This window comes from Lepidochelys olivacea (assembly GCF_965140295.1).
Source record: "Lepidochelys olivacea isolate rLepOli2 genome assembly, chromosome: 13".
NCBI lineage: Eukaryota > Metazoa > Chordata > Testudines > Cheloniidae > Lepidochelys > Lepidochelys olivacea.
Window position 1 is genome coordinate 33,136,150 of NC_140423.1, and position 14,516 is coordinate 33,150,665.

Below are 14,516 nucleotides of genomic sequence, written 5' to 3' on the forward strand. Positions count from 1 at the left end.
GCTACCCCGGGAGCAACACTACGCGGCCATCGAGAAGGAGTGCCTGGCCATGGTGTGGTCCCTCAAGAAACTAGAGCCCTATCTCTTCGGGCGACACTTCACCGTCTACACCGACCACTCTCCCCTGACCTGGCTGCACCAGATGAAAGGAGCCAACACCAAACTCCTGAGATGGAGCCTGCTCCTGCAGGATTACGACATGGACGTGGTCCACGTGAAGGGAAGTGCCAACCTGATAGCGGATGCGCTGTCCCGGAGAGGGGGCCCCGAACTTCCCCAGGTCACTGGTCAGCGTGACCCCGCTCAGTTCAGTCTCGAAGGGGGGAGAGATGTGACGATGTGACTCAGCAGGGAGGGGGGAGTGTTGACCTGGGAATGTGCCCTGGGGATGGGAGACCTGAGAGCCTGTCACCTGAGCCAGGAGGGGGAGGGGGAGGTAACACCTCTGCCCAGGAATGTGAACAGAGGCTGCAGCAGGGAACCTGCTGGGTGGGTTTAGTTTTCAGTTTGGGGCTGGGTGGAGGAACACAGGGAACCCCAGGGCTGGGGTCTAAGCTCCCTGCTCCCCCAGAAGGACATGATTGAGGGGTCCTGGTTGTACCCACAAGCTCTGTTGTGGACTGTGTTCCTGTTGTCCAATAAACCTTCTGTTTTACTGGCTGGCTGAGAGTCTCAGTGGATCCCAGGAAGAGGGGTGCAGGGCCTGGACTCCCCCACACTCCGTGACAGTGACATAATGCACCCAGGTAACAGAACCATTGTGAGCAAATTCATCCTCCTGGGCTTTGAGAGCATCCGCTCCACTGAGCTCCTGCTGTTTACTGTCTTTCTCTTCATGTACACCCTGACTCTGGCAGGAAACCTCACAATCATTGCCCTGGTGCTGAATAGCCATCTGATTCGCTTGCCTATGTACTTCTTCCTGAGCAACTTCTCCTTCCTGGAGCTCATGATCACCTCTGCCACAGTGCCCATGATGCTGGTGAACATTGTTTTGGGAACCAGGACCATCTCCTTCATAAGCCATCTGATGCAATCCTTTTTCTGCTTCCTCCTAGGATTCACCAAGGTTTTGATCCTGGCAGTCATGTCTTTGCCTGTAACCTGGCCATCTGTAACCTACTGAGATATGCAGGCATCATGAACAGCCAGACCTGCCTCAATCTCCTGGTGGCTTCATGAGCTGGAGGTTTCTTGATTATCCTGGTCCACAGTCTGGTCGTGGATAGGCTGCCCTTCTCTGGCCCCAGTGACATCAACCACATAACATTCCACTCCTGAAGAAGTACTGAAGTTTGTTTGTGAAAATAAACTCACAGACAGTTTTGCAAACATTTTTATAGCTCTATGCATTCTTTTAACTTTGCCAGTTTTTGTAGCTAGTGGGGAACGTAGCTTCTCAATGTTAAAACTGATAAAAACATATCTGCGTTCAACAATGGTGCAAGAGAGACTTGTTGGACTTGCCACAATGTCAACAGAGCATGAAATAGCTGGAAGACTGGATCTAAAAGAACTAGTGACTGAATTTTCAAAACTTAAAGCAAGAACAGTCATGTTTTAAGAGCCCAGAGTGTTTTTTATTCAGAGTGTTTTGTAAATACAGGTTAAAGTTCATTGAAGATTTTTCTTATTTATTTTTATATTGGGTGTGGTGGTAATGGCAGTTAAAGCACGATAGCATAATGGATGATTTTGGATTTGAAATAATAAAAATTATAATTAACGTTTTTAATGCATTTTTATTTGAAATTCGACTGAAATATCATCTAGCTGTCATGTACAAATCTATTCTGAAAATTTTGTGTCTCTATTTTTTGTGATCCCAGAAACATTGGTTGGACAGATGGATGGACGGACAAACAGAATAAATAAGCCTCTGTTTAAAAAAAAATTGCTTAAAAAACATTAAAAGGAAAAAAGGGGCAAAATGTTTCCCAGTTTACCAAATACCTCAGCCTAGATCTGCCCTTGAGGTTTGGGGATTGCATGGTTCACTTAGACGCCAGTAGCTGGCAGCTAGTCTAGGGCTGCCCCTGGCTGTACCTGTGGATTTAAACACTGAATGAAGAGGACATTTCATCAGAGTATGGGGATGTGATATGGAATCTTTCCTCTCTCAGTCAGCAGTTGCAGTACAGGGTCGGTGGCTAGAAAATTGAAGCCACTGCTTGGCTACACAAGGCCTACAATACAATGATGAGAGGAAGGGATGATCCGGGAGTTAAGGCATTGGCCTGGCACTCAGAAGACCTGGATAAAACTCCTGATTCTACCACAAACTCCTTCTGTGATCTGAGGCAAATCCCATAATCTCTTTATGCCTCAATTTCCCTCATTGTTCCTTTGTCCTCATTAGATTGCAAGCTCTTGGGAGCAGGGACTATCTCTCACTATGTGTCTGTGCAAAACCCAGACCAATGGAGCCCTGATCTCACTTGGAGTCTCTGGGTGCTACCATCATAGAACTAATAGGATATAGAAGAAAGCCCTGCCCTTCGCCGTCCCACCCCGTGGTCCTGTCCAATTTTATCCCATCACTGCAAAGCCCTTTCCCTCTATTGCCCCTTCATCCTATGTATCCTCCATTTTGATCTGCTCCTTGCTTACTGATACTGCCTCTATGTACTCCCACATTATTACCCCTTCTTTCTCCTTCATTATCTCCCCACAAATAATCTCATCTATCTATTTTACTATCTACCTATCTATGTTTCATGCCACCCTCGTCACTGTGGTAGCTGAGAGCCTCACCCACTTCTTCTTCTTCTCTCATTCCCTTATTTTCCCACTTGCTGTCCACCCCTTTCCAGGATCTCAGAGATGCACAATCTGTATCCTTTCCAACTTCCCGCGACCACTGTCCTGACACTCGCCCCCCACTGGTTACCCTCTGCAACTGGAGCAGAAACCAGCCAAACCTGCTGCTGCCCTTACTGAGCCAACCATCTCAAGGGACTGTGCACCAGGTGCTCAGCTAAGAACTGGTGGAAGAGAAAGCTGGTTAAAACATACCGGTTATATATGGAAGGAGGGTTCTTACCCAAGAATGCTTTTAGGTTTGCAGGTTCCTCAGTTCAAGCACAGTGTCAACCAAGATGACAGCTATCACACACACACGTGTTGATTTCAGTGACATTTTCTACAAGGGAATGTGTTGATTTCAATGGACTTTCAGGAGAAAGTCAACACAAATTCTTTCATCTTTCTCATTTCATTTTGAGAATGCGGAAACATTTTGTGCTGATAATGTTGAAACGTTTTGTTTTCAAAATGTCAAAACTTTTCATTTTGATTTTATTGTTTAGAGATTTATCCTATATTTACTATCATATTATATTTTATATACACTATATTTAAAATGGCCTTTTATATTTAATATTGCATATATTAGGTGTAGTACTCTATATAATATTATGTTTGAACGTTATCAAAATAAAATGTTTAGATGCTTCCAAAATGACTTTTTTCAGAATTTCCATTTTGTATTAAATTTAAACATTAGACTTTTCATTTCAGAACAAAACCAGATTTTGAAATATAGGTATTTCCCACACAATTCCATTTCCCAGCCACCCCTAGTGGAATGTATTGGTGCTCTGGTGACACCCCGGTTTGTCCCTGAACCAACCCCAATGTGTGACCTCTTGAGGAGCCTGATGGGGGCGATGGGGTGGGAGGCATCTCTACCACTTTTCTACCAGTCAAGATCTTCCCCTGACAGGGGCACTGTCCAAAGGTCAGTTACCATTTATATAAGGACCCTTTGCCCTGCCTGAATCACACAAAGGGTCAGATCAGTGGCCAGGTCTTGCCCAATGGCCCATCCTTAGGAGCTTGATTTACACTGTGAGACCCAGAGGAAGATTGTACTTTAGAGACATTTATTTTCTTTTATTCACTGATAGTAACAGCATGGATAGGAGTCAACATTTGTGGGCATTCCAACTCATTTCAATAGATATTGCTCCTCACACATTTTGTTGTCTCCCAAATGAAGCCGATGCATAGGTTACAACCCCCCGTCTTGCACCTTGGTGTAATTATTTACACCTTTGCAAAGTATTGTCCAGCATATAGGGGAACTGAGCTAGGAGTCAGGAGATCTGCATTTGATTCCTCTGCTACTGACCTGCTGTGTGACTGTGAGTAAGTCCCTTCCCCACTCTGGTTTTATTTCCCCTCCCACCCTTTGTCTGTTTACACTGTAACTCTTCAGAGGCAAGGACTATCTCCCATGTGTGACTGTACAGAGCACACTGGGACTGGGATCTTGATTGGTGCCTGTACATGTTACTATTATTCAAATAAATATAACAAACTGTCACATTCTTATTGTAGCATTCAATCCCTGCTTTAGGGAGATGGAAAAGCTCATGCCAGCTGCAAGGCAGTGGAGAATCAGGCCCATAGGTCCTCACCCTGCAAACTGCTGGATTCACCATTTCCCAGGGAGATCAATGAGAGATGCGTGCTCAACACCCCAAAGAAATATGTCCTTGATAGCAATGTACATACGTTTTGCATGCATGGTTGAGAACAAGCCCCAGTATTCTTCACAAGGTAGAAGATGCTTAATGGAGTTTTGTGCATCATCTTTTGCTAGCTTCTGACTTGAGATGGTTGGGATGTTTTGAGTGTTGAAAAAAATAGTTGAAATTTTAAAATAAATAAAAGGAGAAAACAAACAAACTTCTGAGACCATCACTGATATAAAACAAAGAGTCATAGAACTGTATGGTTGGAAGGTACATCTAGGGGTCTTCCAGTCCATTCCCACTGTGATGGGTTCAGTCACATAGACCTTCTTGGGACTGTCACCTGACGTACTGAAACTACCTCTGAGCCCATTTTCCCTGCCAGCCTGGGACTCCAGAACCCTGCCTTGTTGAGCCAGACATGCTAGCCTGCTGCAACACAGACCCAGGGTCTGAACCACATCCCCAAAGCTGAAGGCTTTAACTGAAAGCCACTCTGCAGGTACTCCCGTCTCCAGCACCCAGAAACCCAGCTCCCAATGGGATCCAAACCCCAAATAAATCTGTTTTACTTGTATAAAGCCAATACAGGGTAAACTCATAAAAAGTCCGCCCCCTATAACACTGACAGAGAGATAAGCACAGCTCTTTGCTCCCTCAGGTATTAATCACTTACTCTGGGTTCAATAATAAACAAAAGTGATTTTATTAAGAATAAAAAGTAGGATTTAAGTGGTTTCAAGTAATAACAGACAGAACAAAGTAAGTTACCAAGTAAAATAAAGCAAAAACATGCAAGACTAAGTCTAATACATTAAGAAACTGAATACAGGTAAATCTCACCCTCAGAGATGTTCCAATAAGCTTCTTTCACAGACTAGACTCCTTCTTAGTCTGGGCCCAATCTTTCCCCTGGTACAGTTCTTGTTAGTTCCAGCTCAGGTGGTAACTAGGGGATTTCTCATGACTGCAGCCCCTTTTGTTCTGTTCTACCCCCTTCAATAGCTTTGGCACAAGGCAGGAATCCTTTGTGTCTCTCTGGATTTCCACGCCTCCTTCTAAATGAAAAAGCACCAGGTTAAAGATGGATTCCAGTTCAGGTGACATGATCACATGTCCTGTGAGACTTCATTACCCGCTCACTGGCACACAGGTATACAGGAAGTCTTACAAGTAAACAGAGCCATTTACAACCAATTGTCCTGGTTAATGGGAGCCATCGAGATTCCAAACCACCATTAATGGCTATGACAGGATCGGGCCAGATAGCTACAAGAAGAGTGTTAGAAGGTACATATATTAGACCCAGATTAAGCAGGTCCATTTTCCTTGGGTAAAGTAACACAGGCAGTTCCAGAACAAGAAGGAACTTGCTGGAACAAATTCAGGCAGGCAGGTTAATTAGGACACCTGGAGCCAATTAAGAAGCTGCTAGAATCATGAGACTCATAAGAGTGAGAAGGCGTACTGCTTGTATGATACATGCATACAAATAGGATGGATACATTCAGTAGAACATAACCTTTGCAAAGACATGTTATATGGCATATCTAGCATAAAACATATTCCAGTTATGTCATATTTACACACATAAGCATATTTCTAAAAAGTATTATGGGGTGCAACGTCACAGGCTTTCCCTTCACTTCCCTGGTTCTTGTTACTGTCAAAGTTAGGTTCAGGACTCACATAATTTGTCAGACCACTCTGTTTATTAGCAAAGCGCTTTGCCAATGCAACCAGATATGTGAGTCCCTCTCTGAGGCTCAAGCTAACTTATTTATACAAATAAGCCAAAGCCAATTTAACATAAGAGACAAAAGGAAGCAGAAACTGACAAATATACATACATATCTCATTTGCATACTAACGTTTACCAATCTCCTAGCTCAGTAGGAGATCTAAGTTAATTAGTTTGAGAACCCATTGTCTCACATTCCTTAATGTTTCTCTTCCTGACAACTATATTTCAACAAACCCTTCAAGTAGCATTTCTTTAATGAATTATAATTTCAATATAATTCATTCTACTTTCACAATCCCTCCTTTTGGTCATGCTACGCAATGACCAACAATGACTGGGTTCCACATATCAATCGTTCTTTATCTCTTTGTTCCTCAGTAATATTTAAAATCATCAAATTAGCACTCTGGTTTGGGGCAGCTATCTGTGTAGCATGCCTGACACAATTTTGGATACAACAGAAAAGTAACTGAAAACATACAAAAATTATTAGGATTCCAAACAGGAGAGTTAGGGCTCCCTGAAACAACCAGTTTCCTATGCCAGAGAAATTGAAAATGTTACTTAGCCACTTCCATAAAGAACTTGGCTCTTCGTGGGGAAGATATGTGATTTGTTCTAAGTGGCTAGCATGATCTATTACCTCATTGGTGTTGCCTGGTATATACACACAGCAGTCTTTTCCAATGAGAGCACAAGTCCCTCCTTTTGCCGCCAGCACTATGTCCAATGCCTGATGGTTTTGGAGGGCCATCTGTTGGATTGTCCCTGTTTCTTTGGCTAGGGCTCTTAAACTTTCTCCAGTTTCATTTGCCATTATTTCAACTACTGCTTGTAACCTTAGGAGCCTTTTTGCATGGTGTATTACTCCCCCTAATGGTATGGAGGAACCGCCAATGACCTCTTCCCAGGTTAAGGGGCTTATGTTATTTACATACCATTGGGCATCTGTTAAGTCCCTTCTTTTTCGCCTGAAATTGTGGAGGCGTTCTCGAGGGAAGGTTCCTAGCACTCCGAATTGTGGGACGAGTCAGGCGGGATAACAGATTTCTGACCAATTAGCTGGTAGTGCGGTATAAGCTCTGGTCCCACACACCCAGTGATGGCCTATTAAGGCTGGGAAGGGTCGGTTGCACCCATTTGTCATATAGGTGTTTGCAAAGGAGGAGGAGTATCCCCCAAAGGGTACAGGGTAATTCTCCTGACGAGGAGTGGTGTTATTTACCCAGCCCGCCACTTTTTAGTTTTGTTTGAATAATCCCATACACCATTGGCCACAATAAGCTGAAGGCAACGGCTTTTCCCCAGATCCAGCCCTGTCCCATTACACACCCAACACCAATGAACTTTTCCCTCCACCACACTTATCTACTTAGATGCATTTATTCCCACCGCTTCCCAAGTGTCATTGCTGTTCCATATTTTGTTAAATGGATGAGGCCCTCCAGTGAGGTGTGGGGACTTGAGTGGGATAGCCAGGACAGGAACACCAGTTTGAGAGTGGGCTGGGATGTGGCTGCAGACCCAGCAATTAGAAATATTAAGGGTCTGAGCTAGTCACACCTGCTGCTGGATAAAAGAATTGTCATTGTGGTCTCCCCAGACCGTAAGATACCAGCAGCCGAGGAACAGGCAGAGGCACATGTTGCAGGCAAGGCTCTTCTGGTTCTGACAACCTCAACTGAGGGAACCGCAGTCACGTTTTTATGCCTACCAGGTTTTTCTTTTTTCCTCTCGTCTGCTTCTGGCAACCCTTACGAGAGTGTAGATTGTAAGGTATTGCAGACTGTTCCTCTATGTCTTCTCCTGGAGTCAAAATTGACTCTGCGTTGTCCTGAGATGATGATTGGTTCTCTGGGGATGGTGCCTTCTTACACTGTGAAGCATGTATCCACGCTGCGATGCCAGATAGTTTAACAGCCGTCTGTGTAGTAAGCAGTACCTGACGAAGACCCTTTCACTGGGGCTCCAAGGCGTGCTTCCGATGATGGCACTGTACGTAGACCCAATCACCTGGCTCGAGGTTGTGGCAAGTGTCGGAGGTGGGTTCTGTGGGCCAGGCGGCTTGAACCTGTGAATGAAAGTGACTTACAGCTTGCATTAGTCCCTTGCAATACTGAAGGAGCGCACTGTGAGTCAAGTTCAAATCTGGAATGGGAGTAATGGTAGTCATAGCTCGCATAGGGTGTCCCATAACAATTTCAAAGGGACTTAATTTATGCCTTTGGGATGGAGTGGATCTCATGTCCATAAGGGCTAATGGGTAAGGCTACTGGCCAGCTTAATCCTGTAGAGTCACAAATTTTAGCAAGCTTATTCTTAAGTACACCATTTTGTCTTTCCTGCACTCTGTGGGTGGGAGGGACAGTGCAACAGGTGTTTGATGTGTGATATACGGTCCAGGTGTTGAACAAGTTGTCCAGTAAAATGTGTACCCTGATCACTGGACAGAGTAGCAGGAATTCCCTTGGCAGGCATAATATGATTTAACAAACATTTGGCAACAGACAGTGGTCAGCCTTGCGACAAGGAAAGGCTTCAATCCAATCAGAGAATAAACATACCATAACCAATATAAATTCATATTGTTGACACTTAGGCATTTGTACAAAATCAAGTTGCCAATGCAAAAATGGTGCTTGAGGCAGACCTCAGAACCCCTGGGCCACTTTTACAGGTTTACCAATATTATGGCTTTGGCAAATGGTACAGGCTGCACAGTGGCGGGCTGCAAAAGAGCTAAAATGGGGGGCCCCCCATCCTGTCTTAGTTACAGCAGAGACCATCCCATCCTTTCTGACATGCGAAACACCATGTAGCAGGGCAGCCAGAGATGGGTAGAGTGAAAAGGGGGCTACAAAGGTGCCAGTAGGCGAGCGCCAAAAAGAATCAGGATGTAGAGAGCAACCTTGGGCAACCCAGGATTCTTTCTCGGTTTCTGGGGCAGAGTCTTGGAGCGGGGTGAGGTCAGTGAGGGACCAGGACGGTAAGAGGAGAGCAGAGAACAAGGGAATCAGACATTTTGACTAGGCACGCTGCAGCAGCCACAGCACGCAGGCAGGGGGGTAAGCTTTGGGCAACAGGGTCTAAAGTGGCAGAGAAATAAGCCACTGGGCGGTTCTTTTCTCCATGTATCTCAGTGAGAACTCTAAGTGTACACCTAGATTGTTCATGGCAGAAAAGGGTAAAAGGCTTAGAATAGTCAGGCAGCCCTAAGGCAGGGGCAGAAGCCAAACCCTGTTTGAGGAAAACAAAGGCAGAATTGGCCTCAGGGGGCCACGGCATGGGGTCAGGCACAGAGAATCAAGTGAGTTCCTGGAGAGGTTTTGCAAGGGAGGCATATTGGGGAATCCATTGTCTGCAAAATCCAGCCACGCTTAAAAACTTCCAGACCTGGCGTGGGGAGCAGGGTTGGGGAAAGCTAAGGATAGCTTGGACGTGGGTGGGAGAAAGTGCACGGGAACCCTGGGAGAGGAGAAAGCCAAGGTATGTGACAGAAGCTTGACAGAGTTGTAGTTTAGAGCGAGAAGCTTTGTGACCCTTATTTGCTAGGGCAGTAAGGAGCACTAAAGTTTCAGAGGCAGACAATGAAGGGGAACAGAGGAGTAGGTCACCTACATATTGGACTAATGTGGACCTGGACGGGAAAACAAGGTCAGCAAGGTCTCGGGCTAATGCTTGGGAAAAATATGATGGGCTTTCATTATACCCCTGGAGCAGTGTGGTCCATGTGTACTGTTGCCCCTTGTAAGAAAAGGCAAACAGGAACTGGGAGTCAGGGTGAACCGGGACAGAAAAGAAAGCAGAGCACAAATCAACAACAGTAAAATGAGTTGCATCTGGTGGGATAGAAGCCAGAGTCTTTGAGAGAGGCAAGTTTTGATTCTGTCCACCTATGATTTGCCTCTTCCCACCACTGCATGAAACAATCAACCTCTCCTTTTGCCAATTTAGTTTTAGGTTGGCCGAGTTTGTCTTTTAAGACGTCTACTCGGTCTTTGTCCCAAGATCCTAACAGTGGCCACTGAATTTTGGGATTCTCCTGAGTTAGCCTAGACCATTTTCCAGAAATTTACAGGAGTCTGGACCCTTCCTAAAATACATAAATTGAGCCGGTGTTCTTTTAGATGTCTGGTTACCCATACAGGAGGACTTTAGACACCAATCACACAAGAAGAAAAGTCGGGTTCGTCAGAGCGATGCCTGGTGCAACACACCAAAGGAGTCCACAGGCTACTGCCTCAATCGCCCTTGCTTTCACACCAAGGGTTTTACCCAAGGCGTGGTGTGGCTACGACTGTGCAGATTTCACTCACTCAGACCATGGGGACAGGAACCCTTTGCTCAGCTGATCCCCGGACGGAGACGGCGCCCAGACTCAAACACATCACAGGGAGGATGGATAGACACAGAGACAAGACAGTTCTCAGTCCGGACAACACACAGAAATAATTACCTGACCAGATTCCTGATGTCAGATCCCGGGATCCCTAGCAGAACAGAGTGGGAACCAACAGGTTCGATGGCATAGACTTCACTGTGGTCATGCACCCTTCTGTTCTGGCGGAGGAACGCTCGGGCCAAATACCCAGGTGCCAGCTTGCCACGGCCGTCCTAAGAACAGTCAGGACTCACACGGCCCCAGTGAAGATGGTTGCCATCTCGGTGGAACCTCCAAATTGTCAAAGTCAGATTCAGGACTCACATAATTTGTCAGACCACTCTGTTTATTAGCAAAGCGCTTTGCCAATGCAACCAGATATGTGAGTCCCTCTCTGAGGCTCAAGCTAACTTATTTATACAAATAAGCCAAAGCCAATTTAACATAAGAGACAAAAGGAAGCAGAAACTGACAAATATACATACATATCTTATTTGCATACTAACGTTTACCAATCTCCTAGCTCAGTAGGAGCTCTAAGTTAATTAGTTTGAGGACCCATTGTCTCACACTCCTTAATGTTTCTCTTCCTGACAACTATATTTCAACAAACCCTTCAAGTAGCATTTCTTTAATGAATTATAATTTCAATATAATTCATTCTACTTTCACATCACACAGACAGGAAGCAGCAAAGGACCAGAAGTCCAAAGTGCAGAAAATTCTATGTTTATTGGGGTTAGTTCCAAACAAGCCTATCTATATCTATACATGCTGGCAGAGTCTGTTTCCCAGTGTTCCATTCCCAGCTCTGACACCGCAGAGCATGTCCCTCTTCGCAGCTCTGATGCCACAGAGCCTTGCCTGTGTCCCTGTTCCCTATTGCCCATTCTCGTTTCCCATTCCCCATTTTCCCTATTCCCACCTCCTCCTTCTTAGCAGGTGCAAATATACCTGCAATGCACGCCCACAGTCTCACCCCTTACAACTTAGGGTCATGTTCCATTTTGGGTCTGGGATCTTCATCCCACCCCTTTGGTACCCCATGGGAGGCGTAAGGAGTGAGTTTGTACTGTGGTCAGGGACGGGCATTTCTTTGGTCTTTTAGTGTTTTATACGTTCCCCCCCCCCATCCCATTTGCTCCTCCCGACTGGTTGCTTGACTTTCCTTGAGATAGGGGTTGAGGAAATTTTTAAGTGTGCTCTCAAGTTACACTTTAACTGCTCTTATCTGTTCCTATTGCACTAACAAATCCAGCTGACTGGGCGGAAGCAACATCACAGTGTCTTTGTCGCTTGTTTACACTGTGACATTGCACTCCATAATGTTTTATGGAAATATGCTTATGAGTGTAAGTATCATGTAACTGGGATATGCTTTATGCAAAAGTTCTCTTGTAAGGTATCATTACAAAGCTTATAATCTACTGAGTGTGTTCATCTTATTTGTATGTATGTATCATTCTTGTCCCTGAAGCTAAAAATATGAAGTAGAACTCAGAAGTCCTATTGTAATTATACAAAGTATTGGCCATTCATGGTGGTTTGGAAACTTGATGGCTCTCACTGACTAGGACAATTGGTTGTAAATGGCTCTGTTTGCTTGCAAACCTCCCTGGGTAAGTGTGGGCCAACCCTGGAAGAATGAAGAATGAGGTCTCACAGGACATGTGATTATGTCACAGGATACTGGAATCCATCTTAAACATGGTGCTTTTCCATTTAGAAGGAGGGGTGGGGATCCAGAAAGACAAAGGGTTCCCAGCATGGGCCAAAGTTATAAAAGGGAGAGGAGCAGAACAAGGGGGGTCCCAGTCATGAGAAAGCCCCTGCTTTTTACGTGAGATGCCTGCTGGAACTAACAAGGACTGTACCAGGGGAAAGGATTGGGCCCAGCCTAGGAAGGAGTCTAGTCTGTGAAAGAAGCTTATTGGAACATCTCTGAGGGTGAGATTTACCTGTAAACAGTTTCTTAATGTAGTAGGCTTAGACTTGCGTGTTTTGTTTTATTTTGCTTGGTAACTTATAAAATCACTTTTGTTTATTAATGTATCCAGAGTAAGTGATTAATACCCGGGGGAGCAAACAGCTGTGCTTATCTCTCTATTAGTGTTATAGAGGGCGGACATTTTATGAATTTACCCTGTATAAGCTTTATACAAAGTAAAACGGATTTATTTGGGGTTTGGATCCCATTGGGAGCTGGGTGTCTGGGTGCTGGAGGCAAGTAACCTGTTGAGCAGTTTTTGGTTAAAGCCTGTAGCTTTGGGGGCGTAGATCAGACCTGGGTCAGTGTTGCAGCAGGCTAGTGTGTCTGGGTCAACAAGGCAGGGTTCTGGAGTCCCAAGCTGGCAAGGAAAACAGGCTCAGAGGTAATCTCAGCACACCAGATGACAGTCCCAAGGGGGTCTCTGTGGCCGAACCCGTCACATACACATTTTAGTTTCAGTGTATCAAATACTCAAACCTAAAATTCTACCTCAGGCTAACAAACAGACCTATATATTAACACACAGTTGTGACTAAAACATGCTGTAAGTTTACAGCGGGGATTACAGTGGATGAGAAGCTGTATATGAGACATCAGTGTACCCCCATTGCCAAGAAGGCCAATGGCAAATTGAGCTGTTATAGCAGGAGCATTACCAGCAGATCGAGGGAAGTGATTATTCCCCTCTATTCTACACTGGTGAGGCCACACCTGGAGTATTGCGTCTAGTTTTGGTCCCCCCACTACTGAAGGGAGGTGGACAAATTGGAGAGACTCCAGCGGAGGGCAACAAAAATTATTAGGGGGCTGGGGCACATGACTTACAAGGAGAGGCTGAGGGAACTGGGGTTATTTAATCTGCAGAAAAGAAGATGAAAGGGGATTTGATAGCAGCCTTCAACTACCTGAAAGGGGATTCCAAAGGGGATGGAGCTAGGCTGTTCTCAGTGGTGGCAGATGACAGAACAAGAAGCAATGATCTCAAGTTGCAGTGGGGGAGGTCTAGGTTGGATATTAGGAAAAATTATTCCACTAGGAGGGTGGTGAAGCACTGGAATGCGTTACCTAGGGAGGTGGTGGAATCTCCATCCTTAGAGGTTTTTAAGGCCTAGCTTGACAAAGCCCTGGCTGGGATTATTTAGTTGGTGTTGGTCCTGCTTTGAGCAGGGGATTGGACTAGATGACCTCCAGAGGTCTCTTCCAAGTCTAATATTCTATATATAGGTGCATAAGATCCAGGTAGGGTTGCCAGGTATTGAGATTTCTACTAGAATGCCCAGTTGAAAAGGGACCCTTGCAGCTCCGGTCAGCACTGCTGATCAGGTCATTAAAAATCCAGCTGGCAGCACAGGCAGGCTCCCTAACCTACTCTGCATGACTCCTGGGAAACTGTTGGCATTTCCCTCTGGGTCCTACGCAGAGGCACGGCCACAGTGGTTCTGCACACTGCTCCCGCCCCCAGCACTAGTTCAGCAGCTCCCATTGGCCAGAAACCGCAGCCAATGGGAGCTGAGGGGGTGGTGTCTGCAGGCGTGGGCTGTGCAAAGAGCCACGTGGTCACTCCTACACCTAGGAGCCGGAGGGAAATATCGCTGCTTCCTGGGAGCCACCTTAGGTAAGCGCCACCCACAATCCACATGCCCTCCCACACTCCAACACCCTGCCCCAGCCCAGAGCCCTCTCCTGCATCCCAAACCCCTTTTTTATGGCCCCACCCCTGACCCCAAACCCCTAGCCCAGAGCCCATACCCCCTCCACACCCCAAACCCCTGCCTCAGCCCAGAGCTCCCTCCCACACTCTAACCCCCTGCCCCAGCCTGGAGTCCCCTCCTGCACCCCAAACCCCTCATACCTGGCCCCAGATCAGAGCCACACCCCCAGCCAGAGCCCCACTCCCTCCTGCACCCCAACCCCCCAGCCCAG

The 14,516-nt window shown here is 45.9% G+C and overlaps 2 pseudogenes across 2 annotated transcripts in view; both read right to left on the minus strand.

Annotated features, from left to right (window-relative positions):
• The window catches only part of LOC311529434 (olfactory receptor 5V1-like), a 504,463-nt pseudogene that overhangs the window by 341,228 nt on the left and 148,719 nt on the right, over positions 1 to 14,516 (minus strand). The window lies entirely within an intron of this gene.
• Positions 1 to 14,516, minus strand: part of LOC311529399 (olfactory receptor 10A7-like) — a 329,327-nt pseudogene that overhangs the window by 205,639 nt on the left and 109,172 nt on the right. The window lies entirely within an intron of this gene.